Genomic DNA, 26,130 nt, shown 5'->3' with positions numbered 1-26,130 from the left:
AAGAATAACATATTGCCTGCAATTGTCTAAATATGAAATAAGGTGAAGATGGGAAAAGAAAATTGAAGGGCAAAAGAAAAAAAATATCCATAATTTCTAACTATGCTTAAATTGAAAATAATGTAAAAAAATAGAAATGTTCTTTGCAGAATAAGAATACTTTGGAGAAACATCAGTGTATACCAATTGTATGAAATATTTTAAAAATATTATTGATTTCAGTTCCAATAGCCTTAGATTTAGCATTTCTTTGAAATCTACAGGGCGATAATCTATAAATTATTTAATCTGATTTCAAATTCTTTTATGCAAAATTAACTTTCTGTAGATTGGGGCTATAGTTCTTATGTCAATAAAAATTGTAAAATCTGGAAGCCAATGTGAAACACAATTTAAGGGAAATATAGAAAGAAAAATAAGGAAGATATATTGAAGCATAGATGGTATAGAAAATTAAGGCAGCTACAAATAATTTGCAAAATAATACAAAAATACTTAGTGCATATCCAGAGTAATTCAATTATACATCCTTAATAAATTTCCTACAAGCTAGGCTCCAGCAGTATGTGGATCGAGAACTACCAGAAATACAGGCAGGATTTCGAAGAGGCAGAGGAACTAGAGATCAAATTGCCAACATACGCTGGATCATGGAGAAAGCTAAGGAGTTCCAGAAAAACATCTACATCTGCTTCAATGACTACGCTAAAGCCTTTGATTGTGTGGATCACAACAAATTGTGGCAAGTTCTTAAAGAGATGGGAGTTCCAGACCATCTTATTTGTCTCTTGAGAAACCTATATGCAGGTCAAGAAGCAACAGTGAGAACTGGACACAGAACCAGTGATTGGTTCAAAATTGAGAAAGGAGTCTGGCAAGGCTGTATTCTGTCACCCTGCCTGTATAATTTATATGCAGAGCACATCATGAGAAAGGTGGGGATAGTTGAATCAAAAGTTGGAATTAAGGTTGCCGGGAGAAATATCAGCAATCTCAGATATGCAGATGATACCACTCTAATGGTAGAAAATGAAGAGGAACTAAAGAGCCTCTTGATGCGGGTGAAGAAAGAGAGTAAAAAAGTTGGCTTGAAACTCAACATTAAGAAAACTAAGATCATGGCATCCAGCCCTCTCAATTCCTGGCAAATAGATGGGGAAGAAATGGAAGTAGTGACAGATTTTATTTTCCTGGCTCCAAGGGGGACTGCAGCCAAGAAATTAAAAGATCCTTGCTCCTGGGGAGGAAAGCTATGGTGAATCTAGACAGCATACTAAAAAGCAGAGACGTCACCCTGCCAACAAAAGTGTGTATAGTCAAGGCTATGGTTTTCCCAGTTGCAATTTATGGCTGTGAAAGTTGGACCATAAGAAAGACTGAGTGCCAAAGAATTGAGGCCTTTGAACTATGGTGCTGGAGAAGACTCCTGCGGGTCCCTTAGACTGCAAGGTGATCAAACCAGTCAGTCCTAGAGGAGATCAACCCTGACTGCTCTTTAGAAGGCCAGATCCTGAAGATGAAACTCAAATACTTTGGCCACCTAATGAGAAGGAAGGATTCACTGGAGAAGTGCCTAATGCTGGGAAAGATTGAGGGCAAAAGAAGAAGGGGACAAAAGAGAACGAGGTGGCTGGATGGAGTCACTGAAGCAGTCGGTGTGAGTTTAAATGGACTCCAGAGGATGGTAGAGGACAGCAAGGCCTGGAGGAATGTTGTCCATTGGTTTGCAATGGGTTAAGACATGACTTCGCAACTAACAACAAATAAATTTATCACTTGACTCAATTTGGGAAGTGAGCTCTTTAAAAGCATTGATTTTAAAATGTCAAATCCTCTTTAGACATTCAGAGTTCACTTTTGTTTCATCTTCTAGGAACTTGAAAACAACTTTGTAATGTTAAAGAGGAATTTTGCCTATCTATATCAAGATGTTGGCTTATCTTACACTCTTTGAATTTAAGAGAGAACCTGCTATGAATTTTGGAAAGCTTTGTCACTGTAGTGCAAACAGTCTTCCTTTCATTATTGGTTGTTGGTGCCATCATTACAGATAATTATTTCACTAGGACTTTAAAATCAGCCCAGTCACCTTAAACAGTGAAATTGCTTTTTTTTTAATACTTAGAGCTTCAGCAGCTATTTTAAAAACAATTACACGCACTTGCATGTTAGAAATATTTTTTTTTGCAAGCAGAAATAAAGCCGTTCAATGCAACTTTTCCTATAAATAAAATTTTCACATATTTAAAACATTTTGTTATTTTAAGTCATTGAGTCCCCTCAACCCACAAAAAGTTCACAAAGCCTTATAGTCTGCTCTTTTATGACTACTTTTATGACTGCTTTTATAACCCAACAAACAGATTGTCAGGAAGCTATGAATGTCTCGAAGCAAATTACTTTAATTGCAGGAAATTATGCCAACAAGAAGTAGAAGATGGGTATAAGATACACTAGTCTTACTTGTGATTTAGTTGAATCAGCTTTCACATACTTAGAATTAGGTCCAAGCAGCACATATTCCAGTTAGATTTGTCTTTCGACATGGGCCTTTGTAAATGGCTAACTTTTATATTCAAAACTGAAAAATTAAAACATTTTTTAAAAAATAACACAGCAAGTCAAATGTAGAGGTGTCTATATCTGGCCAGCTGTTAACAAATTGCGGAATGAAGAGAAGTACAGTGGTAATAAAGATGAATTTCTAAAATAAGACTGGACAACTTTTTCCAGGTAGAAAGCTCCTCTGATGATTGAGGAATCTGGCTTAGATAGCAACATTCACAGAACAAATGTTCTCTGTAGAGATATACATCCTTTGCATTCAGGTGCATGCATAAGCTTTTGAATGCTACAAACATTTTTTCCTCTCCTTGTTCATAGATACACAACATTCCCATAGGATGTAAGTAGTAATATTTATTTATCTATTTGGTAAATAATCAGGAAATGAAAAAAGAACAATAATAAAATGGAGCAAATTAACATAGTATGTACTAAAATATAAATCATATAATATTATATTCACACTTCTATTGCTGTGTGAATACATTACCTACCCAAGTAATGATAAATTTAAAAGGATTTTGATGATAGTTGTATCCTGCAATCAGGGCCGGATTTAGATTGAAAGAGGCCCTAGGCTATTCCACTTATGAGGCTCTTTCACCAGTGGTGGGATTCAATTTTTTAACAACAGGTTATGTGGGCGTGGCTTAGTTGGGGGTGTGGCTTGGCAATCATGTGACTGGGTGGGCATGGCTAGCTGGTCATGTGACTGTGTAGGCGTGGGTAGCTCGTCATGTGACCGGGTGGGCGTGGCTATGTGCATAGACTTTTTTCAGAGGGCTGAAAAAAGTCATTTCTGACTGGGCCTCGCACTTTTAACCGGTCCTCACACTTATGACCATCCTCACATTTATGCCCGTGCAGCTTTCTTAACAACCATGTCACTCATTTCACAACTGCTTTTCTTCACCATGGTGACAAGATAGGGCAAAAACGTAAAATGTGAGGACAGTCGTAAGTTCGAGGACTGGTCAAAAGTGCAAGGACCAGTCAGAAATAACTTTTTCAGCCCTCTGAGTAGTCCATATGCATAAAAGGATACAGCAATAGAGAGGGATGAAGGAAGGGAAGGGAAATTAGAGTAGGAGAGAGAGGGAGGAAGAGAGGAGGAGAAGGAGAAAGGAAGAGGAAGTAGGGAGGAGAAGAAGAGGGGGAGGAAGAGAAAGTAAGAAGGAAAGAAAAGAGAGGTGGTAGGTTTGAGGAGAAAGATTGCTATACAATAAAAAAGATGAAAGGGAAGAAAGCCAACCCCAAACAAATATAAAGATATTAAGATAAAGAATGAATTGTTAAACTTTAAAGAATAAAAGAGAACAAATATGAATAAATAACAATAATTAGAAACACACATACAAACATACAATGTATTTTCTTTGAACAGAGTATTTGGCCGGTTCACAAATTTAAACAGTGTTTAGTCATTTCAATTAAATTTACAATTTCTATATTTCCTTTTTGCCATATTTATTCCTCATCTATTTTTGTAAAAAACCAATATTACCCTCATCCTCATCTCTAATCTTAATCAAATTCAATTTTTCCCTTCTATTCTATATTATACCCCTTCCCATTGTCATCTATTTTTATATCCATCCTCACATTGGTTAATTATGTAATATTAGTTGCTTAATATAAATTCAACATTTTAATATAAATCAATTAGTTATATAACTACCTTTTTTGTATATTAATCAATATGAACATGAATATTCCAATTATTTCCATGCAATCCAATTTCTTACAAATCCATTAATTATATTTACCAATAATAATAAACCAAATAATTTCCCCCATATATTCCTCCAAACCACAACTTAACCATTTCTGCTTTCAGAAATATACAATTAATAGTATCTCAATTATTACAATTCCCTAGTTAAATACAGCTTTTTTTTCTTTTGTGTTTTAAAATCCTGAACTCTTCTCTTTTTCCCTAAAATTCCCATTGTTTACACGTACCTTTTTTGGTGAGGAAAAAGAAAAGAATTCTGCCTGCCTAATTTTCCAACCTTGCAGTAACAGCAAAGCAGTTTCAGTTTCGTTTCTTTGCACGGAAGCAGAAGAGCCCTGAGCAAAACAGCGGAGACAAATCAGCTGAGAGCTGGGAGGCCAATTAGCCTCTGCTGAAGCTCCGGGGGCCAATAAAATTACAAAAAAAAACACCGAACCCTTTGTTAAATTGCTGGCTCCCCCGCCCCTCGCCCACCACTATTTATTGGCAATAAATAGTGGTGCGGAGGGGCGGGGGAGCCAGCAATTTAACAAAGGGTTCGGCCGAGCCACCTAGAACCCCCAGAATCCCACACTGTGTAGGCCCCTCTGGATCTTGAGGCCCTAGGCTGAAGCCTAGTTAGCCTATAGGAAAATCCGGCCCTGCCTGCAATGGGGAGGTGTGTCTCAGCCTTTTAAAGACACTGAAGCCATTGCTAGAAACTACTCTGATGGACAGTTTTTATCCTGCATTCAATATTTTTAGGGAAGGTTGCTGAAAAAGTGGTTGTCCAGCAGCTGCAGAGGATTCTGGAGAAATTTGCCTGACTATGTTCATCACCACTATGATGGGTGCTGAAATATTATTGATTTTTCATGTTGTGTGCCACCCAAACATATTGTGTGTGAGTTGAACAGCTATATAAATCTCTTTAATAAATTTAAAAAAAAAAAACATCCTTGTCACACTCCTTTCTGCATTTTTACAGTGTCAGAGAAAGCTCCAAGGGGTTTGCACTTCACTCTTAGGGTGGAGTTAGAATATTATTCTTGTGTGAAATGGAGGAAGCACCTATCAATAGTTATATTTTTAAATTTATCCAAAAGAACATTCCTGGATACTGAATTAAAAGCTTGTTTAAAATCAAGGAAAGCCACATACATAGATATTTCTTTTTGCACGTATATTTTTGTAGAAGATAATATAAGACCAAAATAATCTCCCTTCTGCCTGTTCATATTGGATTGCATCTATCGTTTCCATCCAGTCTTGTAATTTAGAATCTAAGTCTTTAGCATATAACTTGCTAATAACTCTAAAGGTTAATAGGCCTGTAGTTATGTGGCTCATTCTTACTGCCTTTTTAAATAATTGGGACAATAATTACCATCTCCCAATCCTTTAGAATATAACACGTCTGATCTATAAATGTGAAGAGAGATGCTAACTAGAATTCTTTTAATTAATTTGGGCATAACACAATCAGCACCAGAAGCATGATTGACCTTAAGTGATTCTATCAATCCTGATGCCTCTTGCACTGTAACTGATGGCCAATTATCTGTCCAATCCAGTCCATGTAAACCTAGCCTTTGAGTTGGTGTAGACAGCCCTGGAGATGACCTTGGAGAAGCCACCCAACAGCAACAAGGACAAAAAGACATGTTAAGCCCGGGGAGGGAAATATTAGAAATAAGACTCAGAGTTGCTTTTCGTTGACTCCATAGGGTATAAGAGGGTGTGAAGGGAAAACATAGGCAGATTTGCAAGATTCCATTACTAGAGCCTCTCTCAATAAAGCAGAGCTCTATTTTTCCTGTGGAGTTAGCCTACCTCATGGGCCCGACAGCTGAATATTGCTCTAGCAACAGTATTTTTTTGTGACTGCTTCTCTGAGAGTAACTAGCTGCTAGTCATCATCTGACCAGAAAAATCAAACTCATCATAGGGATGAACTTCTCTTTTGCTGAAAAATGTAAAGCAAGAGGATACACTGGGGAAATCAGTAAGCTGCAAGGACCGCAGTGTCTCCATGCATGTCATATAGAGAAGCTCTAGAGACAAGCTTAAATAGGCTTCTGTCTGTCACAGGTCTGTATACATGTGGCTTTCTACTTCTATTTGTTAATCTTTAATACGGAACGATGAACCAAATTTAAATTCCCACTCAGATATCTTTGTGCAACATTACTTTAAGCCTAGATGCTTTGAACACAGTATAATTAACATCCTTTTATGGTTGACCCCATTGGGTCCATAGAAACACTGATGTCAGTAAAGTTAATTGAAACAAATATTTCATTACCAGATTAATTTTAGTGCTCACAGCCTGTGTCGCTGGGAAACTTCATGGTCCAAGGTGATTGGAATGAGAGCGTTTTCTAACAGACAAGCAGCAAACAGTACCCCAATCAAGGAACTGCAAAACAAGCTAACAGTAAACAGCCCAACCAAAGAACCATAAAGCCCACTCCCATTAGCCAGTTGACAAGAAAGCAACCAAGCTCAGAGAGCACCAAGGACCCCTCATCTCAACTCCGAGCTACAAATATTATCCTCTATTGCTATGGAATTTTATTGAACTCAATGCATTTATTCTTGTGTGAAGCATTAGTTCTAGTCTGTGACTCAGAAAGAGTGTCTGATAAAATGGCTGAGAACCATCCACAGGAATGGAGTATAAGGACCCTGATGACAAAGGCAAGATAAACGCGTAACTTTATTTAGACAGGCAACACAGTTTGTCACTGTAAAACAGATCAACGGTTTTCAAAATTAAAACATTCTGTATCTGTCATGGTTCTTTTTATCAAGCATTTTTATGAGTGTCAGGAGAAAGACCAGGGTGAAACCTCCAACTCTCCCCATTTATTAAAATAAATCCAGGAGAGAAGATAGAAGGCTTTGATTTTTGTTTGAAGTGTTAACTTTGATAAAAGTGATTATGGTCCTTATCAATGCTGCTATCTTAAGATCTGTCCACCCTTTCAGAAACTCAACAACTTGGTATTTGTTTTTACTCATCCTTAATGAACGAGTACTGATGCAGATGGTCAATGAGTAATCAGATATTTCTAACAGGCTTAGAGGCATTTCAGGTTATTATTCCATATGTTTGGGGGCTGAGACCTATTCTGGGATGGCCCAAGACATTTTGTTATTCAAGGCAGCTGGTGCTCCCTATCATACTTACTTTCAGTGCTGAAAGTAGAACAGATTCTCCCACACAACTGAACTCCCACAACAACTGAAGGCAACAGGCAAGCTTGAGAGCTACAAAATGTTTTCTGTGTCATGCACAAAATGGACACGATGCCCACAAGAAACAGAACTGGCTGGAGATTCAGAAGCAATAGCTGAGCATGGCTAGTGCCTCTACATCTGCCACCTAAGGCAGTTGCTGATCCATTCAAAGAAATGTAAGCAGAATTGAGCTTGGAAGGTCAACATTACAAACACAGAAGTCATGGACAATATGGAGAAGGCAATCACAGTAGTCCAATCCAGGCAAAAGCAGAGATCCAAATAAACCATTATAAAACAAAATCCAGGCACAGGTTCAAGAATCCAGGGCCAAATTGGAGATAGATACTCTGCTCAGAATTTACATTCAGAAATGATAGAAGACTTTACTCATTTTCAGCCAGGGTTCGTTGGTTCATAGTGTATGGTCAGCTTAAAAGAAATGCCTGCATCTCAGGTAACCTTTTATTTTTAAGTAATCCATCCTATGAAGTGCACAATATTGTTCTGATTACTGTTCTGCAATATAGCAGTAACAGAGTTTTCATGGGCTTGGGGATGGAGAGCTGTCTTCAAAGTCAGGCATCTGGGCTGCAATTTCCAAAGAAATGGAGAGTGGTTATTCTGCCTCTGCATTTCTGGCCAAGCACTGGGGCAAATATTTCCCCATCCCTTGGTACCAACCAATGGCTCATATTTTCAGTATAAGCAGGTGAGATAAAGGCTTTCATAAATATTCTAGGCCCATCTTCTAAAACCATGGTTTAAGGCAAAATCTGCAAATAAAATGTAAGCTTCACCTAAATTGAAACTTCTAGTTAGGAATTATCATTGTAGGAACAAAGAACACTGGTTAATGACTTCCATGTTCAGATATGTAAAGTTAGGCCCAGAGCTATTTTTTAATATCTGCCTGGTTAGTCTGTCTCTTTAGCTGCTTTTTGGATCCTGCCAACCCTCAGATGTGAGTCTCTTATTTTTATATTCCTGTCACAGGAGGCCAACTTCTCTGTGTTTGTGTCATATGAGGATTTTCAATAGAAGCTATCTGAACATTTTTCTTGTAACTGTCATTCTCCAGGCTGTTTTTCAAATGTCACCATTCTGTGAAATGAAGAAGAAGAACAAAATGGAGGTACCATTTATTAATGTGATTGAACATCACTTTCCAGCTTCAGAACTACAGAAAGTTGTATATGTTTTTTGCTGGAACCCTGAAAATGTTTATCGTTATTAAGATTAGGAAAATATATTCATTCAGTTAGCCAGACTAATAAGCCAAACAGATAGATGTTTACAATATTAAGTAATGTTATATAACCAGTAAAACACATATTAGGGAATAGTCCATAATCAAGCTGTACACATACTGATAAATACAATTTACAATTTAAAAAGCACTCCAGGACCTACAAGATAGACATTAAATTGTGATCAGCTAACAGTGAAATGGCTTATTCACAAAGGTGGCTTAAATGTTAATTCGTGTCAAACTTTATATGCTATCACACAACACTGTGCAGCATCATTTGTAATGATGTTATTTTTGTCTGACAGCAGAAGAAAATATGAAATTGCTTTGATCCACCTGGAAAATACAATAGAAAAGGTATAATGGACTTGGTACAATAAACAAAGGTACAGTAAACTAAAATATATTCAGTGTTTTCTATCATTCCTAATTCACTAGAGGTACATTGCTATAATAACCATCCAAAATGATTCAAAAGGTGAAAACAATGGTTTGGGGTTGGGTTTTTTTTTTTTTAGGGAAAAAAGACACATTTGATTGTTAAAGCAGAAATGTAATGCAAAATAGTCATTGGTATTCATCTGAATGATGCATGAACAGCTCCTGAAAATCATAACCATAATGTTACCAAACATGTGAAATAATATTGCTAGCTTAATTTAATTTAAATTAATTCAAATGAAAGATTTTTGTTGCTGGCCCCAATCTGATTGTCTTGGAACCATAGAGAAAAGATCAGCATAATTAATTGTCACACAGATTCATGAAGTGTTAAAACATGAAAAATAATGAGAATAATAATGATTATTATCTAAGCAGATGCTATATTGCCTGTTTTAATGAACACAAAAGAGGCCTATTAAACTGTGGGTGTTTTTACACTGTTATTGATAATATTTGCTGTCATTCCACCAAGGCAACATGAAATAAAGGAACTTCTCAAAGCAGCTTTTCCAAATTCAACAGCCTTTGGAGAATACTTTGGTTTAATATTTCACAACTGTCAAAATTGACTTTGAAGCCTTTTCTAATCCAACATATTCCCCTGCCCCCAATTTAATGTGATCGTTCCTTGGGGATCACACTAAAAATGTTGAGACCTGGGATTAATCCCTGTTTTGAGAATCATTATCATTTTCCTTGTGAATACGAAGGCCTGCTGTTAGACCTGGAATTTACTTACTTACATCCTTACTGAAACAACATCCTTACTTATTTCATTGCTTCAGTTTGTACATTACTTCTAGGTAATGTAACTGAATAAAAATGAAGCTTTCCTTAATGGAAAACAGGAATTTTGTCCTCATAACAATGGCATCTGGGAATTTTTGCAGAGATAAAAATATTAAAGTGAGAGCAATGGGAACTTATCATCTCGGAATCAATAAGCAGGAAGACCAAGAACAGTTATGCTGAGTCTCATAAAAATAAGACTTGCTTGTTTTTCAAGAACCTTTGAAATATACACTAGCTCCTTCATTTTACATTCAGAATGACTTCTTTGGTTTAATCAACTCTTAAAATATAATTTCATTAGACAGAAAGAAATCAAATGTTCACTTACATGAACTGCATAAAAGAGCTGAAATAATATATGGTAATGAAGAAATTACTCAATGGCAGCATTTACATGCTACAGAAAAGCAAAACAGTGAGATATTCTGCTTTACCATGAGTATCCTGCTTTGTTGCTTCTGTCGAAGAACCCGAGCAATTTATGACTTGTTTACCTTACCATATAGAAGAGGAACTATGATTTTCTCCTCCAAATAAGCAATGTCCCAATCATCCTCCCTCCAGAGCACACCACATATCCACACGTGCAACCAAGATAATTTCAGTCCCATATTCCAGCCTGCAACCTGGCTGGAAGGGGTCCAGATAATCTGCTTCACCCACCTTTCCCACAAAGATGTTGAAGACAGGGAGAATGTTTTCTAAAATAGTCAGGTCTAGAGATGGCTTCTTGGGGAGAGGTTGACCACCTTAATGGATGGGGGAACTGTCCCCTCTCTCAAAGATGCATTCATCATTGTCCATATCTAGCCACATGTGATCTCCTTGACACCTTACCCAGTCATGAGGCACCTGAATCCTACACTGACATGGGAGAACTTAGACCTGCAATATAACTTGTGAGATGTAATATATTACCACGTTCCTGTGTTTCTGCAGCACAGGCACAGCTTTTAGGCCTTACCCTAGTTGTTTCTGAGATATCCATACCTGTTGGTTCACCTTCTTACCAAATGATGGAATGAAGTTGAAATGTGCACGTTGGAGAAACCCAATAAAGTATTTCTTCCTGGAGCCTATTACAAAATAGGATAAGATTATCTCAGGATTAAGAACTATTTCAGGTTAAATAGGCATTCACAATGTCCATTGCTTTCTTCCTTTCTTGCATGTTTCTGTTCATGAGCTTCCAGATATTGCAATAAGAATTGCTTGCTCTTGTTTTCTGAACAGCTCATCGTTTCTATTGTAGAAAGAAAAGAAAAATATTTTTATTTTTACGCTCCCTCTTCTATTTTTCCCTTATTTTTATACTCCACTTTTTCTTTCCAATATGTACCTTACTTATGGAAGTATTAGCGACTAAATATGCAGTAAATATATCAATTTATATTCCCAAGTGGCAGCACATAGATAACCTTGCTTGATCTCAGAAAACCTAAGCGGACTCAAACCTGGTTGACTCATTCTGTTGACAAGAATGATACCTTTGCAGTAGTTTAGCATCATGGAACATTATGTGAGATGGCTCTATTTTTAAGAGACATACAGCCCTTCAGAATATCTTAAAAAGCCCAGCCCTTCAGAATATCTATTTTTTCCTAGCTTCCTTTGAATGATCTAATTTAATTGAGTGTTATTTCTCCTTTCTCATCTCTGATTGTTCTATTAACAGGAAAGCTACGAATGGATGACAATTCCTGAGAGTGTGAAGCTAAGAAGTGACACTTAAAATGGGCAGAGGAAGTCAATAATGGCTTCAGTTACAATCTAGGTTATGCTGTAATGCTGAGAGGTAAGTTTACAGACCCCAGCCGCTTGGCGCTATGAAACAGCAATGTGGGTGCCTCAGAGCAATGTGTAGTCCCAAAAGCGATAACTGCAGCTATCGTGAACTTTTTGGAAAGTAGACACTTGCTGTGAGGAGAACATCTACCGACCACAAAGCAATGACCAGATTCCTTTCCTGACATCTCCACCAGGCAATGTAATGTAGGGCCTCACTTTGAAGCACCTCCTCCAAGGTGCATAGGTAGCAAATACAGAGATTATTATACATTATATTAGATTTTACATTTACATTTATTTATTTATGCCTTCTATTTATATGGCTGCCCATCACGCAAAACATGACCTTGGGTGTATATAGATTATAGATATTTAAAGAACGCCAAGTATATGTTTCATATTGCAATCTGTACCAGGAAGAAAAATGGCTGTGCTTTTCTCCTGAAAATTCAGCAGTGGATTTTTAAACATTTTAATTTTTTTTTAAATTAAATTTTATTTTAAAAGCAGGTTACAGATATGGAAAGCCCAACTAGAGTGGAACGTGCAACCAGGAATGGACAGATCAGTCAATTTCTAGGCCATGTCAACCTCCTAAGACCTTTTCAGCCTTGGTTCTATCCAGCCTGTACAAAAAAGGACATGGCATATGAATACAAATATATGTTCTGACCTAGGCTTCCTTAGAAAGTATAAAGCACAATCTTAGTCCCTCAAAACCTCTTTTATTTAAATGACTGTAAATTACTTTCATTTACAGTCTATAAAGGCTTGATAAACAGTCTTTCATAGGAAGGTTATCAACACCCACCTATCTCATGTGGAACACTGTCAGAGAGCTAATTTCTAGATGCAGGGTAAGGCCAAACTTAGTACAGAGTCACAAACAGAACTTTCAAATGAAAGTTGAATCAGCCATGTCCCGTTCGCTTTTCTTTTATGTCTTATGGGAGGAACCAATCATCTCTAAGTCTTACTACCAAGTTGACCCTGTTTTCTTAATTGTTCTTGTCATCTGGCAGCTCTGTGCATGCACCCACTGGGAACAGGCTCCCGCTGTTCTTCTGCCTCGCTGCTGTCAGACTCCGGAGGCTGCACACAACTATCAGATAGCCTTGGCCCCCTCCCTGCCTCTGATGCAGAGCCCACATCTGAGCTTTCCCCAGCCCCCAGAACTGGCTCAAGTTCCTCCCCAACCTCCTCATTTTCTGACTCTGCTGCCAGCCTCACTGGCTGTTGGTGGGCCACAACAATATACCTTTTATTTCTTTCCTCTCCCCATTGCACATTTAGTATTTAAAATATATATTTTAGGGCAGATTTTGGAATTACAAATTTCACAGAAATGTAACAAGCAATAGACAGTTGTATTAGATTTGTGCATTTTTTGGGTAGCACAGACCATGATATTTGTTTAATAACCTACATCAAACTAATTCCTCAGGTCTTATTTGAGAAGCCTGGATTAGAAAGAGGGAATCCAAAGGTTGTGGTGTGGAGAATTATGCATGTGAAACACATATACCAATCATACTTTAGTTTAAGATGGAGTTGGTAAGGCTATTGGTGGTTTTGCTGATAACCGTTCTGATAATAGCAATTCGGTCATAACACAAAAAGGAGGAAAGAGCTGCTTTTCTACTGCACACCTCCCTTCTTCCTCCTTCCTCTTTTCATTCATTTTCTGCAGCCAATACAAAGGAGGATTTTGAAATAACATTTTGCTATAAGAAAACTAATCTTGGTGCTGGCTTATCATAGTAGTTACTAAATGATTCCTAGAAATGACTAGGTCCGTCATCTCTAGTCATCCATTGTTAAGGCTGATATGTCAGATTACTGAGAAGGCAATAATTTTCAAGAACAGTTTTTTTTAATGTTAGTGGTAAGCACTAGAATGAAAATATATAACAGAATTGCAAACTCTAAAAATATCATCACTTCATCTGTTCACAAGCCACAATTTATACCAATATTTTGCAGTGTGAGTAGCGAAAAGCAAATCTGCGTGGTCATTCCATTTTGGGTGGATCCAATTCATTTGTAGACCAATCCTTGCATACAGCTCATCTGTCTGGAACCCGCCCTGCATATCAGACATAAATACAATTGAGAGAGTCCAGAGATATTTTACGAGAAGAGTCCTCCATTCCTCTAACCGCAATAAAATACCTTATGCCACCAGACTCCAAATTTTGGGCTTAGACAACTTAAAACTACACCGCGTTCAGTCTGATCTAAGCATAGTACATAAAATTATCTGCCATAATGTCCTTCCTGTAAATGACTACTTCAGCTTCAACCACAACAATACACGAGCAAATAATAGATACAAACTCAAGGTAAACCATTCCAAACTCAATTGCAGAAAATATGACTTCAGTAAAGAGTGGTCAATGCCTGGAATGCACTACCTGACTCTGTAGTTTCTTCCCCAAAGCCCCAAAACTTTAACCTTAAACTGTCTACTGTTGACCTCACCCTATTCCTAAGAGGTCTATAAGGGGCGTGCATAAATACACCAGCGTGCCAATGTCCCTGTCCTAATATCCCTTTTTACTTTTTTCATGCATTCAAATTATGTTTATACTTTTACCTGTTATCTTATATATACTTGACAAATAAACTTATGACTTATGACTAATTTTGAGAATTTCTTAGTTGCTGATTTAATTTTGAAAAAAAAGGCATTATGCAATATAAAATTATCTTTGCGCTAACAACAGTTTGATGGTAGAAATCTTAAGGCATGAATAATTGGGACCTTCATAGCTTTAAAGTAACACTCTAGGAGAGCAGGATGCATGCAAATAACTAGGTCCCCTTACTTTTTCATACTAAAAACTCAATTCAAACGGGGTTCCTAAAATTTTGTTTAATAAGTAAAGGAAGCAAATTTTAAATAGAAGCAGCAGTAAACTTACCTTGTTTATTCAACTAGGTCATTATTTGGAAGGAACATTGAAATCTAATTAAAGCCTTTTCCATTGTTTCAAAAAAATTGAATAGCATTTATTTTTATTTGTTCATCCTAGAGTCTGTTGTCGTCGTTGTTGTTGTTGTTGTTGTGATGATGATGATGATGATTTTTAAATGGCTAGGCTTCCTAAAACAACAGCCTCGAAAGCAATATACAGAAAAAACACAGCTAAAATCAAGGCAAACACAGGATTGAAATCTACTAAAACAACTTTTGCATCTTATGGCCTTTGTGACAGTCCTGCAAAATAGGATTAGCTACCAGAAGCCCTTTGTTACACATTTCTAAGATATACTGCCAGCATTTGTTTGCCCTACAGCAGCTAAGAGACCTCAGCCTGAATACACAAAATCCAGGTATAACATCTGGCTTTTTCATGAAAAACAAACTCCTTTTTTAGATCTTTTAATTTTTTTTTATTCTTAAGAATCAGGTAGGCATATCCAGTATAATATATCCAGAAGCTTCTCATACGGATAAGATCACTTCCTATTCTGCAAATATGACTGGATCCCCCCCGTCCAGAGATGATCTTTTCTGAGATGCTTTTCTATCCCAGGCTCAAATTTCTTTTATCTGACCATTGTCTTGGTTGAAGCTCTTCCCCCTGTTCCTTAAGATTACTCCTTCTGCCCACCTGAATGTTACAAACACCAGGCTGGCACCCTACTCCATGATTGATGGCAGTTTTGCTTATGGTTTGTGATTACAGCCAGGGAATTGTTGCCATTATAATTGCTGCCACTATAGTATCTATTGCTGCCACTATAATATCTATGCTGCCACTATAATACCTATTGCTGCCATTATAATACCTCATGGTGGGATACAGCATGAACTTTTCTGGATTTTTTAATCAGGACAGTACAATTAATGCTGACATGATTCTTCCCATCTGCAGGATGAGAGGAAACCATAGCAAAACAGCTGTGCTGATGACCCAGGGGTGAAATCCAGCAGGTTCTAATAGGTTCTGGAGAATCAGTAGCGGAAATTTTGCGTAGTTCAGAGAACTGGCAAATACCACCTCTGGCGGGCCCCAGAGTGGGGTGGGAATGGAGATTTTGCAATATCCTTCCCCTGCCACACCCACCAAGCCACGCCCACAGAACAGGTAGGGAAAAATTTTGGATTTCACCCCTGTGATGACCTCATAGATTTTACGAGTGAAAATTTCAGACTTTGTTATCTAAATTGACCAGGAAAGTTAATTTTTCATTACAGAAGGGAATTTTCTAGAACTCTCCAGCACTTTCTCTCTCTACTCTCTGCAAAGTCCCTGGAACATAAAATTGGTTCACCTAACAAGGTGATTTCCTGGAAAGTGAGAGAAACTTCCATAGAGGGACATTCAAACTGAGCAATCAGTTTTGGATGACCATATTAGGTATCTTCCAAATGATTCTTGGATCACATCCTTGGAACATTTTTCCGACATAGATTTTTTTTTCTTAAAATGCTGAGATTGCCAGAGACAAAAGCAACATTAAAAAAAATCAACACATTTGGAAAACTATTTGAAATTCAATATCCATTTTAAAAAGCTTCACTAAAATATATGTGTTAAAATCAAATTACTTTTAAATACAGGATCCTAAAGTTGAGTAGAAAAAAAGCATATAAATATGAGCATTACATAGAAAAATGCTAACATTAGGAACCTTTGCTTAGAACAGATAATGTGTAGCAGCCACATTATTTATTTATCATGGTTCATAATAGCAACACTCTTGTTAATACAGTAATGACGGTTACTCTTTTCTTTTCTTTTCTACAATAAAATATCTGATCCTCCTTTGATATGGTGATTCATTTCAATTCATTTCAATATACCGATTGTCAGAACGTTTCTGCTTTGGCAACATCAAATCTGCTTTGATTCATAGTTCTGACTTTTATATACAAAAGGGGAATAAATCTTTGCAGCATCATGCTTTCTTTTTGCCTCTGCCCACATCAGCAACTGAATGTCCTTTTAGCTTTAATTCAATTGAGGTGACTCAATTGCCCTCAGCTTTCCTCCAATGGCTTCTTGGGATCTTTTGATCTATGGTGCACATTGTCTGGACTCATGAGGTGGTTTTGCTGCTTGCAGAAGGGCTTGCTATTTCCTTCTCCAAATGAGTCTTATTTAACCTGACTCCGTTTTTATGACCCAACCCTTGTGAATGACCCTCTTGGGGGATCATTCACAACAGTTCAGAGTGCCATTGGGATGTTCAAGCACCTTGTCCATAAGAAGGTTATAGATTAGTGGCCCTAATAGGGGGTCAAATTTCCACATATGCCAAATCCTGTTTGAAGGGATGAGATTTACATTTAAAGACTATTTGTTCCAGCAATGTGATTTAGGCTTTATTTCCAACTGATTGCTCAAGTGACTCATATGATAATATACTGCTCAAAAAAATAAAGGGAACACAAGCAGAAGACATCCGAGATCTGAATGAATGAAATAGCCTTATTAAATACTTTGTTCTTTACATACAGTAGTTTATACACTGCTCAAACAACTAAAGGGAACACAAAACTACTGTATGTAATGAACAAAGTATTTAATAAGGCTATTTCATTCATTCAGATCTCGGATGTCTTCTGCTTGTGTTCCCTTTATTTTTTTGAGCAGTGTATAACAATTTATGAATTGCTCTGCTCAGAAATATGGAGGAATCCATATGGTTTGGCTGTTCTAAATAGAAAAGCAAGCACCTTTTGGCTATCTTCAGACAACCCTCTTAACTAGGCCAGTTAAAGAACTAATGGCTTACATTCACATAGCATACTATGTTTGGTTGGTGTTAGCCTCCTCCTCCTCCTCCTCCTCCTCCTCCTCCTCCTCCTCCTCCTCCTCCTCCTCCTCCTCCTCCTTTTTCCTTTCCTTTTATTTTGCTGTGCAAATCCATCCCATTTGGATAGTTTAAGCTTCAGTGTAAGCTGAAGCCAGCAAATAAATTAATGCAGAAGCCAGTTTAAATATGCTGAATAAGTGCAGCCTCTCCGTCAGTTAGATGCAAAATCAGATGAGCCTGGCGCAGAAGCTCAGAATGAAGGTTGAATCCAGTGGTGGGCTGCAACCGGTTTAACAACTGGTTCAGTGAGTGTGAGCTTCGCGCATGCACGTGCACCGAATGCACTTGCGCGTAGCGTTCAAAATACAGCAATTTGAAGCTCAGCTGCTTACCTTCTAAGGCAGCCCCGGTAAGCAGAACAGTGGAGGCGTGGAAATCAGCTGTGCCGCGTGAATCAGCTGACCCAGAAAGAAGGAAATATAGGACAGGATAGGACGGGGGCGGGTGGGCGGAGTTAGCTGATAGTTGGAACTACTGGTTCTCCTGAACCGGCAGCAGCCCACTACTGGTTTAATCCCATATACTTTAATGACTTCAGATAGTCATTAAAATGTGTGATGTAGTTTGTATTATCTCATGTGTTCATCAGATGAACTCTCTTAAAAATGCTTCACACTTAAGTCTTCTGTCTGGAAGAATGTAATGTCCTTCTGTGTCTACGTACTGGGATCGCAAAATCCTATGTTTTTACTCTTGCTTCAAGGATGCAGGGTGCTTTGCTTTCAATTGAGATGGTGAACTGTAGAAAGGCCATTCGGGGCTCACTGATATCCATTTTGTCATATCTACGCTCTCTAAAATAATGATAATGCCTTGATGCCAGCAATGCCCTTTGTACCTGCACAGAGTTTTAACTGTCAGGAGAACTGTCAGTATAACATGACAGTATTCTTCTTTGAAGCCTTTGAAGCCTATTAGATCCTACATTATCTAGAGAAAGGGGCAGTGGTGGGATTCAGCCAGTTCGCACTACTTCGGGAGAACCGGTTGTTAACTTTCTGAGCAGTTTGGCAAACTGGTTGTTGGAAGAAATCATTAGGGCAGAGAACCAGTTGTTAAATTACTTAAATCCCACCACGGGAGAGGGATATACTGAATTCCAAGCCTCATGTCTCATGATGTTAATTACACAAAAGAATCTGACAGAAACTGTAATATACTTCCATGCTTCTGAATAGATTTGGATGTACCATTTGGAAAGGGACAAGATCTTGCATGTTGCTATGGATTGCATTTTTTAAATACTAGAGTTTTGTGAAAAACGTGGATGGTGAAAGGAATGATGAAAGGGTATAAATATTGAAGCCTGCATATTGGAACTCTATGGAAGAACTGTGCCAGTGGTGAAATGCTACCGGTTCGCTCCAGTTCGGGCGAACCGGTAGTAAAAAAAAGCTACTAGTTCCTCCGAACCGGTATTTCTGATGATCAGCTGTGCTGCATGATTTAAAATCGCTGGAAAGCAGGAAATCCTGCTTTCTAATGAATCTAAATCGTGCGGCACGGCTGTTCCCCCCTCACTGTTCTACTTACATTCCCAAGCCTCCTTTTTCCATGAAGTGCTCATCTGGTGCATACTGCGCATGTACATGCGTGCAGCATGTGTTTGGTGTGCACTGCGCATGTTTGGCACTCACTGCGCATGTACAGCTTGTGAACCGGTGGCAAACTGGTTCATATTTCACCACTGAACTATTTCTAGGGGTTTCCAGCTCTGGGTTTTAAAATTCCTAACAACTACTAGCCGCCAACACAAAGTTAGTGTCCATATACAGTATATCTTTTCTACCTTCAGGTTTTGGGGCTCAGATCTGCTATTATCAGATAGAGTAGTTATCCAGTAATGTAGTCTGAAAGAAAGTAAAATAAAATAAAACTAATGTTTAAACTAACTCTGTGCCATGCAGGATGACATTTAATTTCTTATTCCCAGTTATGAAAGTGTACTTTTGTTCTTTTTCAATCTCCACTTCTACAACATTGTGTTTGATCAGAGCCATAAGTCTGAATTCAAGGATGAGCCATGAGCAATTGTATTAACTGACATTTTGACATTGTATAATTTTCCTATCCTGCCAGATTCCCTCTCTCTAATCTTTTACAGAACACTGGGACAGCCTTTAACATTTACAAGGCAAACCAGAGTTGAACAGATACAACACAGAGAAGCCTGGTTAGAAAAGAAGTTACAGCAGCGGAAATTCTTACAGTCATGCATTTTTAAATGCAGAAGAAGAGCCCATCAGGGGGAAAAAAAATAACACTCATTTCTCTGACTAGGTTTTTGTGTGTGACATATACAGCTTACTACAGTAGATGGAATTTTGCTTTGATACAATATGACTGTTCTGATGTCTTTAATATCTTTCAGGCAAAAGCTATTACATAGATTCTAAGGTTAGAAAATCACTAAAGATGCTGCTGCACAGATTCCTAGATGAGGGGAATACAAATTTTGATGGCATGTAACACTTACCTTTGATCCAAGGGTGAGCACTGCAGTGCTGAGATCTTTTTAAATTCAGATTTTAATCTAAGTTAGGAAAGAACACACCTCCCATTTGTCATCCTTCCCTTTTTCCTGAAGGTGGTTGGAGTGGTTGGGTGGGTCATAGTTAAGTGGAGAGTGTGGTGTGGGCGCAGGAAGGAGGATCTCTCTCATCTTCAACAATGCAAAATGTTGCCAGGGTAATTCAAAGTTGTTATTGTTGTAGCTGCACTGCAATTCAGTTTAGTATTCTCATCTTCAAAAAGGATGATTTAACTGCACGTTTTCTAAAGAATATATACCTATCTAAGGCACATACTGTTGTTGTTTTTAAAAGAAGATCCACCCAGGTATTTGTGTGAGGAAATTTCCTGGAGAAAAGAGGGAAAGTATACACAAACCCTTTCTCTACTTGAAGTTTTGCCTTCTCCAAACAAATTAAGGCGTTCCCCCCCAAGAAAATATGTGAGAGTTTAGCTGTAATACTAAACATTGCTCTAATTTCTCTATATGTTTTATATGCTTGCTTATTCCCATTCTTCTTTTAGTTTGATCATATTTTTAGGCATATCATTTTCCAGAAATAATTTTAATCTAAATTTTAATATAAAATGAAATTAAATGGCATTTTACATTATCTCCCTCAGTTAAGGCTCCTCGTTAATTAACAGTCACAATAACTACAAAGAATGTGGCAAACTTGCTTAGGGGGAAAAATAACATTTCTTGTCAAACTCAGATGGAGCTTCTTGTATGAAGATTCCACAAACCTGAGAGAGATAGATTCCTCTAGTAAAATATAAATGCTTTTCACAACAGATTGTTATAAGAAGAGAAATTAAAATGCAATTACCAGCTCAAAGATTCATATGCTTGTCTAGTGTTTCCCAACTGTTCTCCATCATTCAAAACAGGTGTTTAGAAAAAAGTCACATGGATGAAGCATGACTAAGACATCACTCATAAATTGTAATAAATAAGGAGGCCAGAAAAAGCTCCCAGTGTGATAACCTATGTAGTACTGTTAATAACAAGCTTTTAAAGATCTCATCTAAAGTTTCTAAACTCTATCTTGGAAAACTGCTGTATTAGTAATGCTGATTGTTGTAAGCTTCTAAGAGCCATAAAAGAAGCAAGTATTATATAATTCTTTAAAGAATTACAACAATCATGAGTGTGGAAGTATCATATTATCTCATGGTCCTGTGTTAGTGACTAGATATATGGGTTTTTTTGTGTGTGGGGGGTATAATTTATAAATCCATTGTTGCATAAGGCTTTAATATAGATGTCCCCAACCTTTGCGGCTTGGTAGCCCGGCTGGGAGGGGGGAGAGGCGAAGTAGGTTGCGTTACTGTGTATATGCATGCAAACAGCCCTTGTGCAAATGGCAGGTAAGTATCTGCCGGCCTGCTGCTTGGGCAAGTTGTGCTGCACATGCACACACATGCATGTGCTCCAGCCAGCCACTCACACAGCCCAATTCCGAATAGGCCATGCCCAGTAGTGGGCTGCGGCCCAGAGGTTGGGGACCCCAAATTTAATGCATTTGAATTGAGTTTCAAGGCTACATGCATAAATGAATCAGGTCTCATGCATTTTGATTCTGATTTAAACAGGATGTTTTGTACCTCGTACACCTTATTGCTGTAGTACTGTATAGTGTACTGTACTGTATAGTGTACTGTACTGTATAATGTACAGTACAGTAGTACTGTAACTACTATTTGGGAGACTAATAATTCTGAAACAGGACTGAGAGGGCGTGATTGGACCAAGGTCAACCAGTTGACTTCATGCCTAACGCAGGATTAAAATTTAAAGACTCCAGTCTCTATCCAGATACCTTAATCACTACACCAAATTGGCTCTCCTTTATTGTATTACATGGATGATAATATTAGGTACCATCCCTATTTATTTATTTATATCCCAACTTAATAAATAAGGTAGCAAATATATTTAATATTCTTTCATCCTGCTTCCCCCTCAGTAACAACCTGTGAGGTGAATTGGGCCAACTAGCCCAAAGCCACCTAACCAGCTTTCATATCTAAGGAGGGACTAGAACCAGTTTCTAGCCTGGTGCCTTAACTCCTAAACCAAATATATATTACATAATTTTCAAAATCTGAGTGAGGGAGTAAATGTTAAGTAACACCAGCTGCCTGCAATTACTGCAAGTTCAAATCTCACCAGGCTCAAGGTGGATTCAGCCTCCCATCCTTTTGAGGTAGGTAAAATGAGGACCCGGTTTGTGGGGGCAATAAGCTGACTTTGTATAAAAAAGAACACCGTTGTAAGCCGCCCTGAGTCTCCGGAAAAGGGCGACATATAAATCGAACCAATAAATCAAACCAATAAATGTATCTTAACTAAGAATTAAAACATTCTGCTGTTTTTAATTTTGTATCATGTTTGCATTTGTTCATTCAAAAATCTATTTCATTCCACCCTTACTTTAATTTGCATTTTAAAACACTAATCCCAAATTTACATTTTCATACATATTAATATGTGTCTTTAAGTGTACTTTATGTTAAGGTTATTATGTATTTTAAACATATAAGGTTTGTAGAAAATTCATATATGTGTATGTGTTTGTGCATGTGAAAATTGGGTAAATAATAGAGAGAATTTAGAGAATTTTGAAATCTAGTGATTTACTTTAAAGAGGCAAATAAGATTCATTTTGATTTTGCGGAGATAGAATGTTCATGTTTTATTAATATTGAATTGGTTTTCCTGCACTTTGCTGGAAAGTCAAAATTACTTTGGGGTGTTAAAAATAAATGTGGTTCCTCAAATGCAGTGCAATATTCTGACTCTTAATATGAATTGGAATCCCCAAAAGAGTATCCTATACATGTATATAGGTATGTTTGTACATTGGGATCTGTGTGTGTGTCCCCGTGTGTTTATGAGAGAACTAATGTAGAACCTGAAAATGTATAACACAGCAGTGACAACAATACAATAATGAATCAAGAGAGAAATCTTAATAAAACCAGTGTAAGCATTTAAAAAGGGACATGGTGGCTCATTGGCTAAGACGCTGAGCTTGTCGATCAAAAGGTCAGCAATTCATCGGTGCGAATCCCTAGTGCCGCGTAACAGGGTGAGCTCCCGTTACTTGTCCCAGCTTCTGCCACCCTAGCAGTTCGAAAGCACGTAAAAAATGCAAGTAGAAAAATAGGGACCACCTTTGGTGGGAAGGTAACAGCGTTCCATGCGCCTTTGGCATTTAGTCATGCTGGCCACATGACCACAGAAACGTCTTTGGACAGCACTGGCTCTTCGACTTTGAAACAGAGATGAGCACCGCCCCCTAGAGTTGGGAATGACTAGCACATATGTGTGAGGGGAACCTTTACCTTTAAGCATTTAATAAAATAAAAAAATCAGAGAAGCAACAGTGAAGATCTACAGGAACTCTCTGAAGGAACTAAAAACATATGAATGTTTATGTAGTACTTATATACCATTATTTGGATGCTATATGAATCTTGCTGAGCATTCACATGGTCAAAGCTAAAAAAAACACCTCTGTATTACTACATATTTTCAGCAGGTAGAAAAAGGTTGACATATACCATCATGTAATCCAACTCCAAGCTATTTAAAGCTCTAAATGTTAAAGCCGACACTCTGAATGCACTCTGAATTAGTTTTGGAACTGGATTAGTAGCCAATGCAGATGGTAAAGTACTTTCATAATAGAAAACTGCCTGATTCATTCACACCTGCCAATCAAGATATACTATTTTGGTCTTGCAGAAAGTTCTGCACTATTTCAAAGGCAACTCCATCATAATAGTCCAATCAAAGCTTGCAAGAGTATGAATAACTGTTGCAAGACTATTTCCACATAGGACTGCTGTTGGAATCACATGTGCAATGAGTTAAATGAATGTGGTTCTTGATGCCATAGTCAAGTAAAGCAATATAAAACACTAATAACCAGTCTAGTCTAGTGGTTAAGATGCTAGCCTAGAAACCAGAAGACTGTGAGTTCTAGTCTCACTTTAGGCATGAAAGCCATCTGGATGACCTTAGGCCATTCACTTTCTCTCAGCCCAATTTATGTTGTTGTGGTGAAAATAGGAGGATGTTCACTGCCTTGAGTTACTTATAAAGTAATAAAGGTGGGAGAAAAATTAATAAATAAACAAATAAATAAGATAGACCTGAACACTATTGTATAGAACAGGCTATATGCATTTTGAAAATGATTTGGAAGAAGCACTTTTCCCCTTCTCCATATTTTGTTCTTGTCTGCTAATCAACACTTGCTGAAAGATAAAGATAAAAAAAACCATGCTGCTATTTTAATGCATGGATATCTTAAAGCAGCTCCATCTCCCCCCACAGGCTCCAACTTTTTTCAAAGTGTGCACAGTCATTTTAGCTAACTCAAGGAGATTATTTTTAAGATAGCAAGAATAAGCCTCCAGAAATTAACTACTGAAAATATAATGGTCTTCAGGTGCTTTAGCTGTTAAAAATGTGTTGACTTCAGTATTTTTATTCTGGCAGTAGAGATAGAGGTTTTATGTCATACCACATCATGTCATGTTATGTCATTTTATTCACCTCCATAGTCTTTGTATATTCTGTGAAGCTCCTATTTGCAGACTGCCTGCCTCCATTTCAGCCTATCCCACATACTGCAACAGAATTGGTATGCTCCAAGTCCCTTCTTTGAAACAATGTCATCTAATAGGTGCTTCTTGGTTATGGCACCTATCCTGGGGAATGATCTCCCCTGGGAGGTTAAACTATCCCAATTTCATTAACCTTCAGTGAAGGATTCCCAGCTGTTCCCTCAGGCTTTGGGCATTAGAGAACTGATCCATGAAGGTGTAGCACAATGTTTCTCAACCTTATAAAAGTTAAGATATATGGATTTAACTACCAGAATTTCCTAGCCAGTATGCTGGTTGAAGAATTTTGGAAGTTGAAGTCCATACATAGTACAGTTGCTAAATTTGAAAAACACTGGTACAACATACATTGACATGCCTTTTGTGTTCCTTGATTCTTGGTTGCTTTTCTCATTGAGATTTCTGGATGTGGTATGGAATTATGTAGTTGGGTGCCTGGAATTATAGTTAGATGGTCATGTAGATCTCATAAATAAAGATCTTGTGGGATTCCAGATCCAGACAGACAAGCATATTTCAACCAGACAACATAGTAGATAGTCAAGAACCAGAAGACATTGGTGGTGATAGATGTAATGGTGACAAGTGACAACAACATCAGAAAGTAGGAGGATGAGAAGCTGGAGAAGTACCAAGGCCTAAAGGAGAAACTAGAAAGGGGGTCAAAAGTAAAGCCAAAGTGGTCTCTTGGGGCTCTGACTCCTAAGTTGGAAGAGTGGCTCCAACAGGTCCCAGGGAAAACATCAAAGTATTCTGTTCAGAAGAGTGCAGTGCTAGGAATAGCCAAGATATTGAGCAAAACTCTCAAATTCCCAGATTTGTAACTGAAAGAATGGAGGAGGGAGTAATATGCAACCTCTTTCCATTTGCTGTGTTTTTATCTTGAACATTTTTTTTTTTGGCTAACTGAATTGAGTTGCTTGTGTGCTTGTTTGGATCTAGAAATAGGGACTGACTGGGGTGTGAGATTGGGGTACAAACTAAACAGGAGATTTCCTAGTCCTTTTCCAACAATAAGTGTATGTACTTGACTGTATTATTATGGTTGGTAACACAGTCACTCAGATGTTTATACTAGAGTTGGTATTTTTGTACACTATTGGCTCCATCCAAAGGATCTGGGATCGGCAGGTGCTTTGAAATTGGATTCAAGGCACCTATTATTATCGGTATTATCTTTGCTTTACTTCATCATTCTACTTCTATTTGCAGGTCTTTATATTTTGTGATTTTCTACAGTTGTTTCTCTTCTACCTTGCTGTCTCCAGGTATTGCACATCCACTCTCATACTTGTCTTTCTTATCGACAATTGTTAAGTCTGGTGTTATGTGGCTGATGCTTGTTTGTTTG

At 37.7% G+C, this 26,130-nt stretch overlaps 1 long non-coding RNA gene across 1 annotated transcript; it reads left to right on the top strand.

The window, feature by feature from the left end:
• Positions 1 to 8,583: 8,583 nt before the first annotated feature.
• LOC117666074 (uncharacterized) lies at positions 8,584 to 19,901 on the top strand. Its single transcript, XR_004591595.2, has 4 exons — positions 8,584 to 8,657; positions 9,080 to 9,160; positions 11,686 to 11,805; positions 19,732 to 19,901. It is a non-coding gene; the product is annotated as an uncharacterized LOC117666074 (long non-coding RNA).
• Positions 19,902 to 26,130: the final 6,229 nt, after the last annotated feature.

The sequence above is a fragment of the Pantherophis guttatus genome, chromosome 1 (genome assembly GCF_059756535.1).
Source record: "Pantherophis guttatus breed Tessera chromosome 1, ASM5975653v1, whole genome shotgun sequence".
Classification (NCBI taxonomy): Eukaryota; Metazoa; Chordata; class Lepidosauria; order Squamata; family Colubridae; genus Pantherophis; species Pantherophis guttatus.
Note: the sequence above shows the minus strand (reverse complement) of the source record. Positions and strands in the feature narration are given on the sequence as shown.